The sequence below is a fragment of the Artibeus jamaicensis genome, unplaced genomic scaffold, assembly GCF_021234435.1.
Source record: "Artibeus jamaicensis isolate MK-2021 breed Jamaican fruit bat unplaced genomic scaffold, CSHL_Jam_final contig_729, whole genome shotgun sequence".
In the NCBI taxonomy this organism is placed as follows: Eukaryota; Metazoa; Chordata; class Mammalia; order Chiroptera; family Phyllostomidae; genus Artibeus; species Artibeus jamaicensis.
In genome coordinates, this window is record NW_026521939.1 from 4150715 (window position 1) to 4171555 (window position 20841).

The window sequence follows — 20841 nt, forward strand, 5'->3', positions numbered from 1 at the left end:
AGACCAGGCACAAATCTGTAGGGAAGTTAACTATTCACTTGATTGAGTACAGCAGAGCTATAATTCTCTATATTATTATTCCATAGTGCAGAAAAGGGAAGGGCCAGCTGCCTCTTTGAAAGTACTGTTCTTTCCATTTTGATAATTTCCAATTTAACACCTAAAACTGCAGATTTGCTGGACTGGCTACGTGAAGGCATTAAAAGTAGACTGTATCTGCAGCCAACTGGTCTGTGTGCTTAAATGCAAAAATATACTGCAACATTGCAAGACTGCACTGTGATCCTACCAGTGGAAACAGGAATCATCCTGGGTTCCTCAAAGGTCCCTCGATCTAACAAGCAATACCACAAAGGGTGTCAATGACACTAAGAAAACTCCTGAGGTCTTTCTGGTAGCTCAAGCATTTCCTTAGTGAAAAAACAAAACAAAATAAAACAAAACAAAACAAGAGGCTGAAATATGGAAAAAGAAATATCTTTGTTAGATAAACAGTGTATTCTTATTCTTTGAACAGAATGCATCAAACTCAAGGCTTCCTACACAATTTCCTTGAGCACCTTTGATCAGGAGTTCTGCTGGGAGGTGGGAGATGGAGATTAGTAAAATCTGACTTCAAGATTTGTTAGGAAGAAAGATGAGAAAACAGATGATCACAACATAGTGTGGTAAAGGATACTAGATGACAGTAAGGTGTTATGGGAGCATTAGGGGTTAGAAGAGGATGGGGACTTTAACATAACTGGGCAAGAGGATCAGCAAAGGGACCCCCAGAGAAAATAAAGAATGCAGCTAAATCTTAAGAATAAAATGGAAAGGATAGGAAGGTGAGGAGGGGGGCAGGGAGCAATCCAAGCAGAGGGAGGTGATATGCAAATGATCTACTTCATGACTTTTTATCACTCAACATTCTCCACCTCACTATCCTCCTTTAACCCCAAAGCTAAAGCAACAGGAAATGCACACAGTCCAAAGTACCTATCTTACACTGTGAGACTATTATACAAAATTCAAGACTGGGGACGTGAGAGAAATCAACATTCGTGTGAGTACATATTTGTTGTTTGCTGGACACCTTATTACAAAGTTTGAGGCCAAACAAAACTGAAAAGTAAACCGGTTTAAAAGCATCTATACAGCATAGAAATTCAGTTGCATTTGTTCAATTAGAAAAAAAACTTTTGTATAATTCTAAAAGTAGATGGAGTGGATGAGGTGAAATCATGTTAGGAAACAAAAACTCTCAATTAAGTAGCTTCTTATCAGCACAGATGACCGTTAATTATTTCCTTGAGTCCTTGAGAAGAGGAAAATGATTCCCTACTCAAAATAGTATTAGACGTTTACTGAGTGATAGATAGCTCACACGTTAGCTCACAAGCAGAAGAAAAGTACCATTATCATCTCCATTTTACAAATGAAAGAGCTGAGGCTAAGTTCATGGTTATATGAAGTACAGAGGAGAGAGACAGGGTTAGAATGCAGGTTTCCTGACTCAACAGTGTGGGTTCTGGTCCTGGCACTATCAAAAAACTGTCTGCTTAATTCTATTGCTGTTTCTACTCTACAAAATTAAGAACTTGAAAATTTTATAATGTTAAGAAGCAAACTGTTAAAGGAGTAGCTTGCTCTTTCAATCACAATTTTTTACATAAAGGATCAGGTTCATGTTCTTTACTATTATTATTAAGAAACTAAAATAATGCTCATAACTCCTGGCCCTCAGGGCCATTTGAAAATAACTCTTCTATTTTTTCCCTTTTGTTTCTTCTCTACAATTGACCACACTGGTACATCCCAGCAAACAGCTGTCCTATATTTTCAAAATCCCTAAATATAGTACCTTCGTTCAGACTGGAAAGAAACTCAACATTCTAAATGGATGCTGAGATGTTTACCGGTTTCACTTCATTTGTAAAATAATTACAGAATTAAGCCTTCTTAATAATAAAAAGTACTTTTAAAGAAGTTATACGTGTTAAGCAAGAAACAGTTTTTGTTAAATACTCATTACTAAATGAGACTTTTTTAACTTTGAAGTGAAATACTGATGTAAATCCCCCACATTCCACCCCCAGATTTTCCTCCCATTCAACATAATCCTGTTGGCAACACCTGGCACCACTGTTACAGCTACAGTTACCATGACCACTGCAAACAGTCTTAATAGAAATAAAGAGCAGGTTTGGCAATTAAACCCAAGGGAACATTAGCTGTATGCAAAATTACTCTTGGAATATTCTAACACATTCTTCAGAATGGAGCAACCAAGAGAGACATCTGCAGCCAGTGCAAAATAAACTTTTAAGATCTAATACTTGAACTTGGTCTCACAGATTTATCCTAGACTTCAACAAAATAAGACCCCTCAGACATCAACTTCTCCAAGGAGGCCCCCTTACTCTGCTCTTTATAGGCTAAGCCCCCTTCTTATTCAAGTTGCACCCTTCCTTGCCTTTACCACAGCACTGATCACACTGTAAGAACAAGAGTATGAGGCTGTGCATTTTAACTGTCTCTTTTAACTTCTGAGCCTCAGTATCCTCATGTCTTGAGGAAAAAATAATTTAAATCAAAACCTTAAAAAACTCATACTGTAAAAAAATTTTTTAACAGCAAAAGAAAAATATTATTAAAATTATGCACAATACAATAAGCAGAAGAAAAGAAATAATGGAGATCAGAGCAGAAAATGAATAAAACAAAGAAAGAAAGAAATGAAGGAAACCAAAAGCTGTGTTGTTTTTTTTTTTGAGAAGGTAAATAAAACTGATAACCCTCCAATTAGACTAAATAGGGGAAAAAAGAAGACACAAAATACCAATATAGGAAATGAGAGAACTGGTATTACCACAGATGGTACAGATATGAGAAGGATAGTAAGGGATCATTGTGAAAAACTTTACAGAAATAAATTCAACAATTTAGATGAACTAGATAAATTACTGGATACAAAGAACCAAAACTAATTTAAAAGGCAATAGATAACTAGAATAGTCATATTAAAAACTTAATTTGTAGTTTTAAATCTTCCCACAAAGAAAATTCTGGATTAAGATGGCCTTGCTGGTGAATTCTAACAAATGCTGAAGGAAAAAAACAGTACCAATTCTACACAAATTCTTTCAGAAAATTGAGCAGGAGGAAATAACTCCCAACTTACCCTACGAGGTTAGGATTAACCTAATACTAAAGCTAAACAAAGACATTACAAAAGGTTATTATGTCCCTTCTGGACACAGATGCAAAATTTTTAAACAAAATTTAGCAAATCAAATCCAATAGTATATAAAAAGGATAATACATCATGACCAAGCGGAATATAAAGTTGGTTTACCATTCAAAGTACAATCAAGATAATTTACCATATTAACAACCTAATAAATAAAAACCATATGCTCATCCTAATAAATTCAGAAGAATATCTAACAAAACCCAAGATCCATTCCTGATTCAAACTTTTAGCAAAACTAAGAATAGAATCTCTGCAATTGAGGAACTACATACACATATACGCACATACACAATCTATAGTTAACAGCACACAATGGTAAAAAACTAAATGATTTCCACCCTAGCTGGTGTGGCTCAGTTGGAGCATTGTCCTATAAACCAAGACTCACAGGTTAGATTCCCAGGCAGGTCACATACCTAGGTTGTGGGTTTAGTCCCCTGCTGAAGGACCTTCAGGATGCAACTGATCAATACTTCTCTCACGTTGTTGTTTTTCTCTCAATCTCTCTATCCCCCTCCCTCTTTTTCTGGGATCAATGGACATATTTTCAGGTTAAGATGGATGGATGGATAAACAAACAAACAAACAAAATGATTTCTTTCTAAGATGAGAAACAAGATGAGATATCTACTGTTATCACACAGAGACATCCACATTACAAAGGAAGAAATAAACTGTCTGTATTCAAAAAATGACATGATTATTTATTAGAAAAATCCAATGAACTCCACAAAAAAGCTACTAAAACTAAGTGAGGTTAACAGAGCTGCAGGGTATACATTCTGTATATAAAACTGAACTGTATTTCTATCTTAGTAATGAATAATTTTATACTGAAATTTCGGAAAATATCATTTATAATAATGCCAAAAAATATGAACTATTTAGAGATAAATCTGACAAAAGCTGTGTAAGATTTATACTTTAAAACACTGCTGAGAGAAATTAAAGACATAAATGGAGAAAAATAACATGTTCATGAGTTGGAAGACTCGTATTGCTTAAGAAGTCAATTCTCTCCAAATTGATACTCAAATGCAATATAATCCCAAACAAAATCCTAGCAGGCTATTTTGTATAAGATGATGAATTTATTCTAAACTTCATATGGGTATTCACAGCACCTGGAATAGCCAAAACAACTTTGAAAAAAAGAGTTGGAGAACTAACACTACCAAATTTCAAGACCTATTATAAAGCTGTAAATAAGACAGCATGGCACCACTACAGAGGTAGACAAATAGACCACTGAAACAAAATAGAGTGCAAAATAAACCTGCATACAGGAACCATGAATTTCTGACAAAGTTGCAAAGGCTATTCAGTGAAGAGAGAACATTCATTTCAACAAACGGTGCTGGAATAACTAGATAACATATCCAAAAATATGAACTTTGATTCAGACCTTGCACTGCACACAAAAACCAAGTCAAAATGGATCATGCTCCTAAAATATCAAACCTAAAACCATAATTCTGTATGAAAACAAAAGATAACCTCATGTTTCAGAATTAGATAAAGCTTTCTTAAATATGATACCAAAAGCATAACTCATAAAAAATAAACTTTATCAAATTAAGAACTTCTGCTTTTAAAAAAGATTTTATTTCATTATTTTTAGAGTGAGGGGAAGGGAGGGAGAAAGAGAGGGAGAAAAATGTTGACATAAAAGAGAAATATCAATTGGTTGCCTCTTGTGTATGTCCTGACCAGAGACCAAACCAGCAACCCAGGCACATGCCTTGACCGGGAAATCAAACTGGCAACCTATCATTTGTAAGATGATGCTAAACCTACAGAGCCACACCAGTCAGGGCAGAACTTCTGCTTTTTGAAAGAAGCCATTAAGAGAATTAAAAGACAAGTGCTGGAAGCAACCTGCTTCCATCATGTGCCCGTCATGAAGTGCCCATCATGAATGAGTGGATCAAAAAACTATGGTACATTTACACAATGGAAAACTACGCAGCAGAAAGAAGGAGCTTCTACCCTTCATGACAGCATGGATGGAACTGGTGAGCACTATGCTAAGTGAAATAAGCCAGGCAGTGAAAGACAAATACCATATGATCTAACTTACAAGTGGAACCTAATCAACAAAACAAGCAAGCAAGCAAAATATAACCAGAGACATGGAAATAAAGAACAAATTGACAGTAACCAGAGGTGAGGGGGTAGGGGGATAAAGGGGGAAAAGAAGGGGAAGGGATGTCAAGGAACACGTATAAAGGTCCATGGACAAAGCCAAAGGAGGGTAAGACTGAGGATGGGAATGAGGGTGGGTGGGGTGGAGGAGGAGGGGGAAAGTGGTGGTGGGAAAAAGGAGACAACAGTACTTGAACAACAATAAAAAGAAGAAAGAAAAAAAAAGACAAGTCAGACTGGGAAAAAATATTTGCAGATCTTATATCTGATAAGGGCTCTATATGCAGAATATATAAAGAACCATAAAAACTCAATAATAAAATAAACAATCCAATAAATGGGTAAAGGATCTGACATTTCACAGAGAAATGGCAAATAAGCACGTGAAAATAAGCTCAACTCAGTCATTAGGAAAATGCAAATTAAAAACACAATGAGGATACCACTACACTTATATTAGAATGGCTACAATTAAAAGACTGACCATACCAACTGCTGACAGAGATGTGGAGCAACTGGAACTCTCATACAGTGCTGCTTGGGAAAGTAAAAGAATATAACAATTTGAAAATAATTTGGTAGTTTTTACAAAGTTTCACATGCACCTACAATCCAGCCACCCCACTCCTAGGTATTTGTCTAAGCAAAAAGAAAGCATATGTCCATACAAAGACTTGTATATAAATCTTCAGATCAATTTTACTTATAATAGCCAGAAACTGGAAACACCCAAATGGCCATCAACAGTGAACAGATATACAAATTGTGGAATATCTATATTTCTCAGCAATAAAAAGGAATAAACTAAACATGGATGAATCTCAAAATAATTATTCTGAGTGAAAGAAACCAGACAGAAAAAGAGTACACAGTATACAAATCCACTTACATAAAACCCTAGAATAGGCAGACTAATCTATAGTGACAGAAAGCAGAGCAGTTGTTGCCTGGATATGGAGGCAGAGGGGCATAAGAGTTAGTTTATGAAGGGGCACAAAGAAACATTGGGGAAGCATGCATATTTCATCATTCTTATTGTGGTGGTCGTTTTATAGACGCATACATGTGTCAGAACTGATTAAACTGTACACTTAAAACACTTGTCGTTTATTACATGTCAATTATGCTCAATAAAGCTGAACAAATAATTGCTTAAATTTTATAATATTCATTTTAGATTGCCCCATTTTCATTAACATCTGAAAATTATGAGGCAAAGCAATTGATGTAACTGCCTCAAATACACCTTTTCCTTTGACCTTTACTCTATATAAACACAACTGTAAAAGTAAATTACTATTGGATGAAAAAGTGAACAGACTGGTCTCTCTGGATTGCACAGTGGTCTGTTTACTGGCTTCAAATGAAGCCTGAATATTTAGCTAAACTACCAGTACTGAAAATACTGCAACCACAAGCTGCCCTAGAGCAATTCATTAATTCAAATAAACATTTATTGCGCATGAATTCTGTCTGGCAATGTTCATGCAGAATGTTCAGTACAAAATTACAAAGCCATTTTGTATCTACTTTGGGAATAATTTGTAAGGTTTTAGTCATTGCATTTAAATAACATAACTAAAGAGTAACAATGGAAATAAGCTGATTCTTCTAATACAGTGAAAGTTAAATGCTAGTGATAAGATGACTGAAGACTTGTACATTGACAGCTTAGAAATCCAGAACAAGGTATGTCTTGAAGCCTAAGTGAATTCAGGAAAAATATAAAAAAGTACTTCCATACACAGACAAAGGAGTGCAGCTTCTCGGTGCCAAGTCTTTCCAGCATAAAAAAAAAAAAGTGAAAAACTTAGGTAGTAGACAAATCCAAAATGATATGTATAAAAAAATTTTTAAGTAAAAATAAACTTGGAAGCTTTAAGTAAATTCCCTAAATGTTAGTATCAAAGACAACATTCTGTGTCTTATATCTTTTTACTGTCAATTTTAGGGAATTCTATGCTAACTGGACCAAGGAAAGTAATTACAATTAATAAAAAAATGTATGCTTATTTACTCAGCACAAATAAAACTCAACGAGTCTACATATCCTTCCATAAATATATAGACTATTTTATAGGGGTATCCATTTAAAAACCTTTACCTTTCCCTGCCTTGTAGTAGCACTTCTCTTTTAGGCTTTTTCTATAAAAGAATTAAACAACACCTGCAACAGACACAAAATCAATAAATATTCTTTGTTAAGAGGTAACTGCTTCTGACTCCCTTAGAAACTAATTCCTTTAGTAAAATGTTCAGGTTGCCTCTGAACTGTCATATTTTGTGTCTTCAAAGAAACAATTTTACTACAGCCCTGGCTGGTGGAGCTCAGTGGATTGAGCACAGAATGCGAACCAAAGGGTCACTGGTTCGATTCCCAGTCAGGACACATGCCTGGGTTGTGAGCCAGGTCGCTAGTGGGGGGCCACGTGAGAGGCAACCACACACTGATGTTTTTCTAACTCTCTTTCTCCTTCCCTTCCCCTCTCTCTAAAAATAAATAAATAAATCTTTAAAAAAGAAACAATTTTACTACGCAATAGCTTTTAGTGAATTCTGACTAACATAATGGAATGACCCCTGTACCGCATGTCCTAAACGCATGTCCAAATACACACCCACATTACGAACCACTGCCAAGACTCTAAACATTCAGTAGCCCATGGCATTGCAGACCACAGGTTCTGTGGGCACAAACTCATCCCCACAGAGAAGCAATAAGCACTAAAGCAAAGAGTGAAAAACACCAGAGGACTCAGTCATTTTACCTTCTGTATTTTTCGGGTTAAAAAAAAATGGAGGGTCTGTTTTAGGTCAAATGGTAAGAAAAGTATCCAAAAAGCAGATGCATTCAACAGCTAATAGTAAACATTAAGTTTGCACCATGGAACTTTTCCATCTCACCTCCAATATTTACCTGAATTAAAGTTACAAAATGGCACCTGCTGCAGTATGAGTTCTGCTCAAGCTGGGATCCAAATATGTATTTCTACCTGAATCCTCCACTATCAATTATTGCCCTACTGTTATATTCCCTCTTGAAGAAACATACAGTTCTATTGTCTAACATCTACTGGTAATTGATAATGTGCCAGACACTGTGCTGAAATACTTTATATGCAACATTTCCACTAACCCTCAAACAACATTATGAAGGTGTATTTCACAGCTATGACCTTGAGAACTTGTCCAAGGTCACAGAACGATTTCACCTGGCTCATAGCACAGAGGAAACCTTGAACCCTTAAGCAGTGAGTCTCCCGAGCCAGGCCTCAAGCTGGGCCACACCTGCCTGAAAATATGAACTCATGTAACCACAGTACTTGCTGTTCACTTATTCTCAAGTGCTTATTATTCTCTAATTCCTTGTATGCCTTAATATGGGAGAAAACAACATCGTGAAAGGACTAGATGAATATGACGGTTTATCTTCCAACTTACCTTCCATGCTTTGGCTTTCAGGTACTTTTTATTAGAATCTTGCGAAGTCCGGCATGGGCTCTTTTGTAAGAAGATAAGACTATTTTAGAGCTATGGGGTAGTCTAAGCAGTAGTGTGATTATTAAATTTTTAGGCAATTCTGATTTAACATCATATTAGTGTTTATCATGTAGCCATACAGCATAAATGATCATGAATAATTTGTCCTTTGCCCCCTCACCAAAACAATGTGCCATTTCGTTAATGATGGCCTGGAACAACGCTCCCAAAGCCCCTGCAGCGCCTGCCCAGCCTTCCCCTGCCTTCTGAAAACACACTGGGGTTTCAGAGCTAACACACCCGGAAAGTAAGTTATGCAAACCACACACTCCCCAACCCTTTTCAAATTTCTGTACACTATTTTGCAATCTTTGAGATGTAGACTACAACTTAAATTCAGACTTTACTCTCACAGGAGCAAGAACTGGTTGACTGGCCTCTGCCTTCTCTTTGTCTATCGAAGACTACTCAGTAGAGTGCGTAAACAAACTCTGTCAGCTACTTCAACTACAAAAATTACATCTAAAGCATATTAAGAATGTCTAATTACATCCAGAATACATACATATTACTTAGAATCACTTATCAGATTCTTTATACCTGCTACCCAAACACATTAGCATAAATTCTACACATACCTAAATAGAAGTACATTCCAATTATTTATACTTTCCATATCTCAAACAAATTCTTCTTAATTAAGACTAAATCTAGGTAGAGATAAAATGCTTGAATTTTCCCCCATTAGTTAGTGCTCCTTTTTGAATTCTATCAGTCACAGAAAAACTGAAGATCAAATAAGTGGGAATACTGTGTATGTGAATTTTACCGTGATCTTGCTGCCGTTTTAGGTGGTACTTAAGAGCGGTGACCCTGACAAGTCCAGAAAACAACTGCCGAAGGATGCAGGCCTCTTTCTTCAGGGCCAAGTGCTTACTACTGTCTGTAAGAGCTGCTTACCCGCCCCCCATATCTAGTCGTAACCTTTTCTATTTTTAATAATGCTACTTCTGAAGAATTAGCAAAGAACAAAACTATCTCTTAAGAATAAAATTATCTCAGAATATAATACAAGCTATATGATATCAGATGCATTTAAAATTTTTCTTTTTCTGACAAAGTGTGCCTCCAAAAATCAACATTTTAAAATGTCAGCTTGGATGTCAAAATGGACACAATTTGCAGGGGTCTAGGGTTTTTCCAGGTAGTCAGGTATTTAACTAATTTATGCAAGAATCAACTATATCTTATGGTAATTTCAAAAGCTGAGATGCTATTATCTACTCAATTTGAGTTCTTAGAAATGCTCTATTAAATTACAGCTCGCTAAAAAACGCTGGCCTGTATTTGGAATCAGGTAAATTTAGTGGAAGTTCTTTAAGTAAAAAATTAAATACATTTTTAAAGAATGGTTTACATCATTGCTGCTGGAAGGCAATATAAATACAATTATATTTATGCCTTAAAATGAAAAACCACTTTTCCCAAGTATGAACATAATATTACCACTTTACATAAACATTACCGTGTTTTTCTAATATTTAAATAATAAATGTTATGGCATATCCAAACTACCAGTGGTTTGGTTTTCCTAAATATAAAGGGCTGGAAGTACACTCACCCCAAAATTAATGGGTAAAAAAACCAAAGTCAAATTCCATTTCTAGACTAGTGTTCCAATAGTAATTAAGAGATTAGAATCAGGAGTCAGATTTCAAGATGTGAAGATCTGAAACCTGCAATTCATTTTCTTTTTATATAAAAGATGAAACTAAGATAACATCTGCTATTCAGAATACAAAATTTAAGCCTTGATGTGCACTGAATTCCTACTTTTAAGGTGAACTTTCAGTCCTTTCCATTCACAAATAGGATTTGATTTATTAAGTTCCCTGCTTTGTATCTCAAGAGTTGATCAAAGCACATTTTCTTGGTACAATCTGTATTGTTCCAAGTGTTTTATAAACATCTTTTGTGAGAGTTTACAGGAGTGATCTGAAATCATATCCAAGGTTTTATCCCATGAGTCAGTTATTCTTAAAAGGAAGTAGAATTTCTGTCTATCACCTTTATTTCCCTACCACAACCCTAACTCTATCACAAAATTTAAAAAAAAATCATTGGCAGGATTGTCAGTAGATAATTACAAGCATTAAATATTAGGCAAGGCAGAGAAAAGACACAATTTCATTACCTGAACATGAAAATTACAGGTCTCCACAATACAGAGAACTTTCAGTCACTTAGCCAGTAAGGACAACTCTCAAGACTTGTCTCCCTTCTACCCCTATACTGATGACTCCCAAGTCTATTTTCCTGTCCTCATCTGAGAACCAAACTGTCCATGCAGCTGCCTGCTGGAAGTGTTCACTCGAATTCAATCATTCATATCGGTATTTACTGAAAACCTACTACTGCCAAGTACAGTATGCTAGGTTCTGGAGATTGACAGCAAAGAGAATAGACAGTCCCTGTCCTCACGGAGCTTCTAATGGCAAAGGAAGCCAAACCAATCAAAGAATTATAAAAATATGTAACATATGAATTGTGATTAGCCCTACGTCCCAGCCTAGGCTGGTCTAAAACTGAACTCAGTTTACTCACTGCACTCTGATCTAATTGCTCCTGAACCCTTACTCTTGGATGGTGCCATTATAAGTTACCAAAGCCACAAACTTGGGAGGCACTCTTCATCCTCACTTCCTCCTCAGATCTTCTCAATCTCTGGATCTGGTCTGTATTCCCAGAGTAGGGGGATAACGTTGTCTCCACCCAGAACCACCTTTTCCATACTTCTTTTATGGAAAGAGGTATGGAGCTCCCAATGTGATGGTGTTAGAGAGCTTCCACAAAGACCCCAGTGCCTGGTGAAGCCACAAAACCAGAAGCCAAGAGAGCCCCTGGGATTTTAAAAACTACAGCTGGGAGGGAGAAGCTCTTTCTTCCTATTGACTGGTGAGTGTGAAAATGGCCACTCTCCATGTAAAAGTCTGAAAGGACAGAGGGGAAAGAGCGCCTGTGATAACAAGTACCACTCTAATCCCCAACATCACTGCTCTCTGCAGCATTCCATTTCTTTTGGGACCTTCTCCAGGACCTTCCAATTAATACCCCTTTTAACTTAAGATAGTTTGAGCAGGGTTTCTGTTACCTGTAGTCAGGATTCCTGACTAATAACTACTAAACATTTACAGCCTGTGTCTTACCCAACTCAGCCACAAATGTCTGAGTTCAGGTCCTCATTGGCTCTCAACTGGACTAGTATAACAGCCTAATGGGTCTTCTGTGTCCAGTCCTGCCCCTGCACCTGGCATCCATAACACAGTAGCCACAGTGACCATATCACTCTCCCCCTCCTGGACTCATCAACGGTCCCCATCAATATGGGCAAAATCTGAATTCCTTATCAGAATATACCCAATTCTCCATAATTAAACTTCCTCTCTAACCAAGCAACTATTATTCCCTGCCTCAAATTTTATGCTCTGACATAAATTACTTGGACTTGTTCTGCTTACACACACACACACACACACACACACACACACACACACACCATGCTGACCTAAAGAAATTAAATTAGTTTAATTAGACCTAAAGCAATTAAACCAGTTTCTTTAGGCTCACTTCTAGGCATCAAAGTCATCACAGCTATATCAACATTTTAGTACAGAAACAATCCTAAATATGGTTGGTATAAGATATCTGGTGCCAAGGAAACATGGCAGACACAACAGTAAGCCAGAAGAGAGAGCCAGAAGAGAGAGTCAGAGACCCTACCAAAAAATTCTGATAGCCTTTGCGGCCTGAGCACAAGTGTCTCCCCTTAATGAGGCATTCTCACCCTGATGGAGGAGAGTGCCTCCTCTTTCCTCTGCATACCCCCTCTGTGCACGCTCCCAGCGAGGCATGTGAGCTCTTATTCCTTGAGGACAGGACCCATGTTCCACTCACTTCTGGATCCCCAAGCCAGTCAAATGCTCGGTGTATGAGACACTTATCGATGTTCACAGAAGGACACATGCATTCTAAGCTAGGCAGAAGACTGAGAAGAAATCTTACTCTTTCTTTTTAACTTTTTAAATTATATTCATTTATTTCCAGAGACGGGAAGGGAGGGAGGGAGAAAGTGAGGGAGAGAAACATCAATGTGTGCATGTCAAGTGCCCCCACCTGGGGACCTGGCCCACAACACAGGAACGTGCCCTGACTGGGAACTGAACTGGCGACCCCTTGGTTCACAGGCTGGGGCTCAATCCACTGAGCCACACTAACCAGGGCTTTTCTTTTTAATTTTTGTTTATTGAATTAGAGAGAGAGAGGAAGAGGGAGCATCAGAGACAGACAGACATGGACTTGTTGCTAAGCCAATTCACGCATTCATCAGTTGATTCTTGTACATGCAGTGACTGAAACTGAACCGCAACTTTTATGTACCAGGGGAAAACGCTCTAACCAACTGAGCTACCAGGCCAGTGCAAAAGACATATTTCTGAATTAGATGAGAATATTTGAAAAACACAAAGGATGTTTAATACCTCTAACCCACTATATAGTTAACCAGCTGACCATTCAATTTTGCACCAGTTTTTTAAGTGGGAGATGGCTAGCCCTGGCTGCGTTACTCAGTTGGTTACACTAAAAAGGTTGTGGGTTTGATCTCCAGCTGGGGCACATGGGAGGCAAGTGATTGATGTTTCTCTCTCACATCAATGTCTGTCTGTCTCTCTCTCCCCCTGCCCTTCTTCTCCCTAAAGTCAATAAACATATCCTCAGGTGAAAATTTTTAATTAATTAATTAATTGGAGATGTCTAGAAATAAGGGATGTTTTTAACTTACACAAAATTTCAAAAACAGAGAAGACTGCACAAGCAACTGAAGAATAGATGAACTGGACTTCATCAAAACTAAAAGCTTTTGCCTCAAAGAATGACATTAAGAAAGTGAAAGACAATCCACAGAAAGGAAGAAAAATTTTACAATTCTTGTGTTTGATAAGAATGTGTGTACACATGTGTGTATCTAGAATAAAGAACTATTACAATGCAACAGCAAAAAAATTTTAAATAGAGAAAGAACTTGAACAGCTATTTCTCTAAAAAAGATATATCATTATAAGTGGCCGATAAGCACATAGAAAGATGCTCAATATCATTAATCAATAGGAAAATGCAAATCAAAACCACGAGACACAACTTCACACACCCACTGGGATGGCTACTATAAAAAAAAAAACCACTAAAACCCAGAAAACAAGTGTTGGCAAGGACATGAGAAAATTGGAATCCTCTAACACTGCTGAAGGAAATAAAAAGTGGTGCAGCCACTGTGGAAAACAGCTTGGCAGTTCTCAAAAAGTTAAACACAGAGTTATCATAGGTCCCAGCAATTCTACTCCTAGGTATATGTCTAAGAGAAATGAAAATATATGTCCTCCCCAAAACTTGTTTGCAACATTTTCAGCATATTATGCTTTATTATTTCAAGAAATGTAAAAACACAACTAAAATGCAAAACAAAATTTGTGCAGCGTATAAAGAAAATGCTGTGACTGATGGAAGTGGTTTGCAAAGTTTCTTGGCACTACTGACATTCTGGCCAAATAATTCTTTGCTGTGGGGCTGTCTTATGCATTGGAAGATTTTTAATAGCACCCCTGGCCTCTACCAACTAGAAGCCAATAGCGGGAGAGAGGCAACATACTCGAAATCTCCAAATTAATAAAGTTACTGGAAATTATTAATAAAGTTATTAATAAAAGTGAAAATAAAGTGTCTTTTATGGAAAAAACTAAATGGACTTTTTGCCCAACTCAGTATTATTCAGCAACAAAAAAAGAATGAAATTCTGATACATGCTACAACATGGATGAACCTCAAATACATGGTAAGTGAAAGAAGCCAGACACAAACAGCCTCACGTTGTAGGACTCCATTTATACGACAAGTCCAGAATAGGCAAATCCGCAGACACAGAAAGTAGTTCCCAGAGGCTGGAAAAAGGTTAAGAATGGAGAGTGACTGCTTATAGGCATGAGGTTTCTTTTTGGGGTGATGAAAGTGTTCTGCAATTAGACAGTGAGGATAGGTGCATAACTGTGAACATACTAAAATCTACTGAACTGTATTCTTTAAATGAGTGAACTTCAGGGTACATGAGTTATATCTCAATACAGCTATCATTTAGAAAGGGACTGAACAAAATCATATAATGATACCTCTGTGCAGTGGTCTGGTTAAATCACTCTGCCTACCATAGGATAACTTCCTGTAAAAAACACACAATCTGTTCAAAAGAGGAAATGATTTCTTACAACAACCAACCATAAAATCAAATGCAAAGTAAAAAGAGAAAACAAAAGAGCACACCATTTACAATTCCCTGGCAGCTATGAAATGGAATTAACCAAATACTGCACAAAGAAAAATGTTTACCAGAACTGTTCACTTCCCTTTGATTACACACATATAAACAAATCAAAATCCTTATTAAATCATGAGTAAATGTGCCAGCTTCTTTATTAGCAAAGAGCAAGGAAAAACAGCATTCTCTCCTATAACAGAATTAACATCCCACAGAAGGTCTGTTTGTACTTGACTGCCATGAACCTTTCATCTCAGAGCACTGCTAAACTAAACAAGCCTACGTTGTATTGGACACAGTGAGCCAGACACCCTGGCAGGCTCCAAAATTTCATTGGTTGATGTTGAAGAACTTAGAAATAAAGATGGTACAAATGATGGTGATGATGGTGACAAAGTAGCTTTGTCTTCATTCCGTCCAACATTTCAATTATCTACAAAAACGGAACACTCTAACAACTGTGAAATCCCTTTCTCTGTCAATGTGTATAAAGGAGAGCAACAACCTTGGAGCTACAGAGATCTGGATTCAAGTCATCATTTTTTAAAACCTACTGAAGCTGCATGCCCAAGGACAAACTTCCTAACTGTGGCCTTCTATTGAGTGATTCTATCTGCCCTCTCAGAGCTGTGAGAATGAAATGAGGACATGCACACCAACAGTAGGGTCCAATGTTCAACATGTACACCCCACCATTAAAATACCCACTGTTCTGGACTCTTCAAAGCACATACTCCTTTTAGAGCTTAAATAATCATATAAGTAACTGACATCTGCCATCCTTCTTTTACCCCAAGGACATCTAAACAACGAAAAGATCCTATGAAGACTTCACATTAAATAAATTATCCCCCTTCCCATAGAACTGAAGGTAGGAAAGCCATCAAGAAAGTCTGTTTTTAAATCAGGGCATAACGCAAAGCATTCATTCATCTGAGAAGTATTTAACACCACTGAACCAAGAGAGACACACTAAGAAAAACACTTACTATTACAGAAAATGCCTATTTTTCAGTGCAATAATTGGTAACCTTTCCATAAAGACTGATGCAATCTGATTATAATTCCTGTGTCAGTAATCAGTTCTTAAAGTAAAAGAAAAAGGAAGTAGGATGATTTCAAGCACTCCAGAAAAGATGTAGGAGGATATCTTTTCTCACTGACAGCAATTAATGTTTGAGTAATGGCTGCTGGAACATTCAGACTGAAAAACATTATTACATTACTGAAATCTATTTCAAACAAAACTTATTGGGTTTAATCTACACAACCTTCACCATGAACTAGGTGTCTTCTCTGAACAAACTTTTTGGCCTGAAGGAAAAACTTGCATGAATTCCCAGATTTGTCATTACACTGCTATGATACAGAGGAAATGATGCTTTATAGCCATACTCCCATGTTGAAATCTATTTAAAGAGAGCATCTAAACTGCAGTAACAGGCAGAGTCAGACTTCTTCTGCCCAGCTCCATACACATCTCCATCATGCCACAACACTAGGCAAAGAAAGCCTCCAAGGTTAGGAGGGAAAAGTATTTCTCAAGTAGGACAGGGCAGTCAGAGGCTGGGGATATACCTAGAGAGGAACACTAAGCTCTGCACTCTTTATGGAATTTGTGGTCCAAAGCTACTGTTCTCCATCTTTTTCCTAAAACTCTATACTTGAGATTCTGACTTAGTGAGGCCTCTGTGAGAGACCAAGTCAATTACAGATACTACAGACGCCCAGTGTTGGCTTTGCCAGGGATCCATTACCTACTGTGTAAAGTGCTTAGTTTTTTTCCCTCCCTACTGCGGTTCTATACTCACAGCCTGACCACAAGATTCATCTAAATATTCTGCTACCACAAATTCTGTATATGAAGACAGAACTTCTCCTCTTTCCAACTTTCCAAACAAATAACCACTTACAGTGCCAGTCTAAACTTTAAGCTTGATGGCTGAAGTAGGAATAAACTGTTACAAATGCACAAATCCAACCCATTAAGTATGTAAGAATATCTTAAAATCTGTTTTAATACCATACAAAAAGTTTTACAAGTGCAGCTACGAGGAGAAACAATGATATAAAGTCTTAATTTTAATTGAGACTTCAGTTTAACCATTACTACTAGTAATTCCTCACCTGCCAGAAGTATTTTTGGAATTAAGGTTTTAAAGAAGGGTTTAAAGAAATTAACTTACCAGTGAAATGAAAGCTACCAATAAATAAATTCCCATAAAGCCATAGAAAAGAGATTCAAGAACCCAAAAATTTGGTTATTTTAAAACAAATACAAGATTATACCATTAGCCACAACATCAGAGGGAAAAACTCTAGGTAATCTCATTAATTTAGACTCAACTAACAAAGATTCAGTAATTTTAAGTTTGCCTACATATAACTTTGAATGACAATATTTTTTAAATAAGGAGTTGCTAAGCAAATTAAAATACAAATAAATTGCTAGGGGATTATAAATAAATTTTTAAATTTTTACATGCAAGTAACTGCTGCTGAAATACTAGTTAAAACTAGCTCATGCATTCCCTTATAAAAATCCCATATTCCAGTGGAAACAAAATGTATGAAGCAAGAGTCTACAACATTGCTAGAATGTATTAGATAATTTTTCCATCTTCTGTTTATTTTGGCTGTAAAAAAACTGGTGTAAGAGTCAGAAAAGCTTAATAGGCAGGATATGAGACAAAGATTTATAAATTCTCAATTTCTGGCAATCCATATCTCTAATTTTATTTTTATAAATGTCAAACCCTACAGTTAAAACACAACTCAGTTTCTCTCCATTATAACAATAAATTATTTGGGGGCATTCATTTTATCCTTGTCTTCAAATAACCTAACTGAAAAATACTCCCATGTCTATAATAGGAAACATACACAGGGTAACTTAGTAAGATCTAGTACCTTACCCAGTTTAGATACTACTTTGCCCTTAACAGCAACAACAAAAACAAATGAAAAAGCATTATTTAAAACCACTAATATAAGTGAATCTGAAAATAAATGAGACATAGTCCAAATCAATAGTCCAAACAAAATGTTGAAAAATGTTAGGGTTGCAAGTGTTAACTATAATTATGTACATCTACATTTATATAAATTTAAAAATCACAGGTGCTAGTTTTAATCTCCAAGAAATTTTGTTTAAAGATTTTTTTAATCATTATTCTATTACAGTTGTCCCAATTTCCCCCTTTTGCCCTCCTCTGCCCATCCCACCTCCCCACTCCCACACCACTATCCATGTTCATGGGTCATTCATACATGCTCTTTAACTAGTTCCTTCCCCTTCTTTCCACAGTTATTCTCCTCCTCTCTCCCCTCTGGTCACTGTCAGTCTGTTCCATGTTTCCATGTCTGTGGTTCTATTTTGTTCGTTAGTTTACTGGGTACATCTACGCAATGGAATACTATACAGTAGAAAGAAAGAACTCCCACCTTTTGTGACAGCATGGATGGAACTAGAGATTATGATAAGTGAAATAAACCAGTCAGTGGAAAACAAATACCACATGATCTCACCTATAAGAGGAATCTAATGAACAAAATAATCTCCAATAAATTACATTTCTTTTCCTTTATTTTTTATCCTCACTTGAGGATATGTTCATTGACTTTAGAGAGAGGAAGGTGCAGGGGAAGAGAGAGGAGGGGAAGAGGGAGGGAGGGAGGGAGAGGGAGAAACATCAACAATTGCCTTCTGTATGTGCCTTGACTGGGAATCAAACCTGCAACCTTTTGGTGTACAGGACAATGCTCTTCTCAAAAGAGAAGAGGTACCTCTTTTACATCTTAATTCAAACTTAATGACAATTATTTACTCCTTGAAAAATGGTTTGTGTGTGCCCTAGCTTTCTGGCTCAGTTAGCTGGAGCATCATCCTGTATACCGAATTCTCATTTAAGAAAAAGAAGTGTTGCTATGTCACCAGAAATGACTTCAAATCCTTCAGTTCCCTATTTTAAAAAACAAAGTCTTCACTGAATATTTTAATATATCTATATAGGTGTTTTAATATATATTTAATATATACTTATATATTAAATATATATTAAAATAAGAAATACATATTTCTTCACTGAATGTTTTAATATATATTAGTGTTTTAATATGTATTAATATATATTTAACATATACTAAATATATGTTGAATATATATATAGTCACCAAAGAGCTTATGGGTTTCCACCTACTAGGTCTCCTTCTCAGTAGCACGCTCTAAAACAAGGAGATAAGGGGAATTTAAATGATCTCATTCAAACAGCTCACATTTCTGGCATCCACCTTAAGAACCCCAGATTCCATGAACTTAAACACTCCTAAAACAATCTCCCTCTTATACCTAAAGAAAGCAGGCTGTAGAGAGGAATTAAAAACAATAATAATAAGGTTTTAAAAAAAATGAAATAATAAAAAACTTACCTCGGTCAAATATTTAATTATTTTCTTGTCTTACATTCTCTTTATTAGCACCTTTATTTTGAACCTAGAGAAGAAAAAAAAAGTGAAAATTACTTTTTATTGAACACTTCTTTATATGCCAGGAAGTGCAGTCAAACAAAGCCTCCTAGAGAACATTAAGTCAGATTAATAGGAAAGAACAAAACAGAAGTCACTAAAATGGGATAGCTGGGAAAGACAGTGAGAGTTCAAGTGTAATTAACTAACCTCTCCTACATTTCTCAAAAACTATATAAACGACTATATTCAATCAATAGGCTTCAAGTACTGAAGCAGGTGAACGGTTGGGCTGCTAGACTCAGAACGTCTGCACTGGAATCCCAGCGCTACCAACTCCCTAGCTTTTGTTACCTTGAGCAAGTCCCCACGCCTCCGTGTGCCTCATTCTCCCCATATGTGTTGTAACAGTACCCAATGCATAGAATGCTGAGGATTATATGACATAATCCACATCGGGACTGCTTGAGTTCCTGGAGTGTAATAAATGTTAAATAAATGTGAATTATTGCTTTCATATAATAATAAATGTTTGTGTCTCACTACCTGTACCATCACCATTACTATATTATTAAGAAATGGCATAATCTTGTCTTCAAGAGGCTTACAAAGTACTGGGAGAGAGAGAAGAGTTACCCAGACACACAATGTTAAGACAAAAGAAAGATCAAAGTCAATAATTACTCATTTATTTAACAACCCTGAGAGTCTATTCACTGCCAGGTGTTTTGCTGGGCATTCTTTGGTGGACAGGATGGAGAGTTTCTCTTTTCACAGCTTCCAGTCTATCAAGGGTCACGATATATAAGACAGATGAGCTATCGATCTGGGACAGCATGCATCTGAACTGGTAGAAATGGAGAGCAGACACGTACAACAGGAAACACAGGATATTTGGGTAGCCTCGTCGTTATCAAGGTGCATCCAAGAGGGCAGTAAGTTGTAAGGACAGAAAGCAGGAGAGATTACAAATGCTTTGTCTGTTCTCAAGTATGTTGATTTTTCTGCTCAGGTTGAACCACTTCAATTTTCACACCATTTATTTGTTTTAATTTCAATTCTAATATCTTTTTACTGTTTTTTAATAGTTTTGTTTTTTTCCCTTTTAAGGGTGAAAGGGGTAAGAGTAGGAGAGAAAAAAGAACAGCAACCT

At 36.6% G+C, this 20841-nt stretch overlaps 1 protein-coding gene across 6 annotated transcripts in view; it reads right to left on the reverse strand.

The window, feature by feature from the left end:
* The window catches only part of MRTFB (myocardin related transcription factor B), a 203033-nt gene that overhangs the window by 171716 nt on the left and 10476 nt on the right, over positions 1 to 20841 (reverse strand). For all 6 annotated transcript variants that reach the window (XR_008392801.1, XM_037151233.2, XM_053672125.1 and 3 more), the window contains one exon: positions 19653 to 19716. The gene's annotated coding sequence lies outside the window, so the exon portion shown is untranslated. The remainder of the gene's footprint in view (positions 1 to 19652; positions 19717 to 20841) is intronic.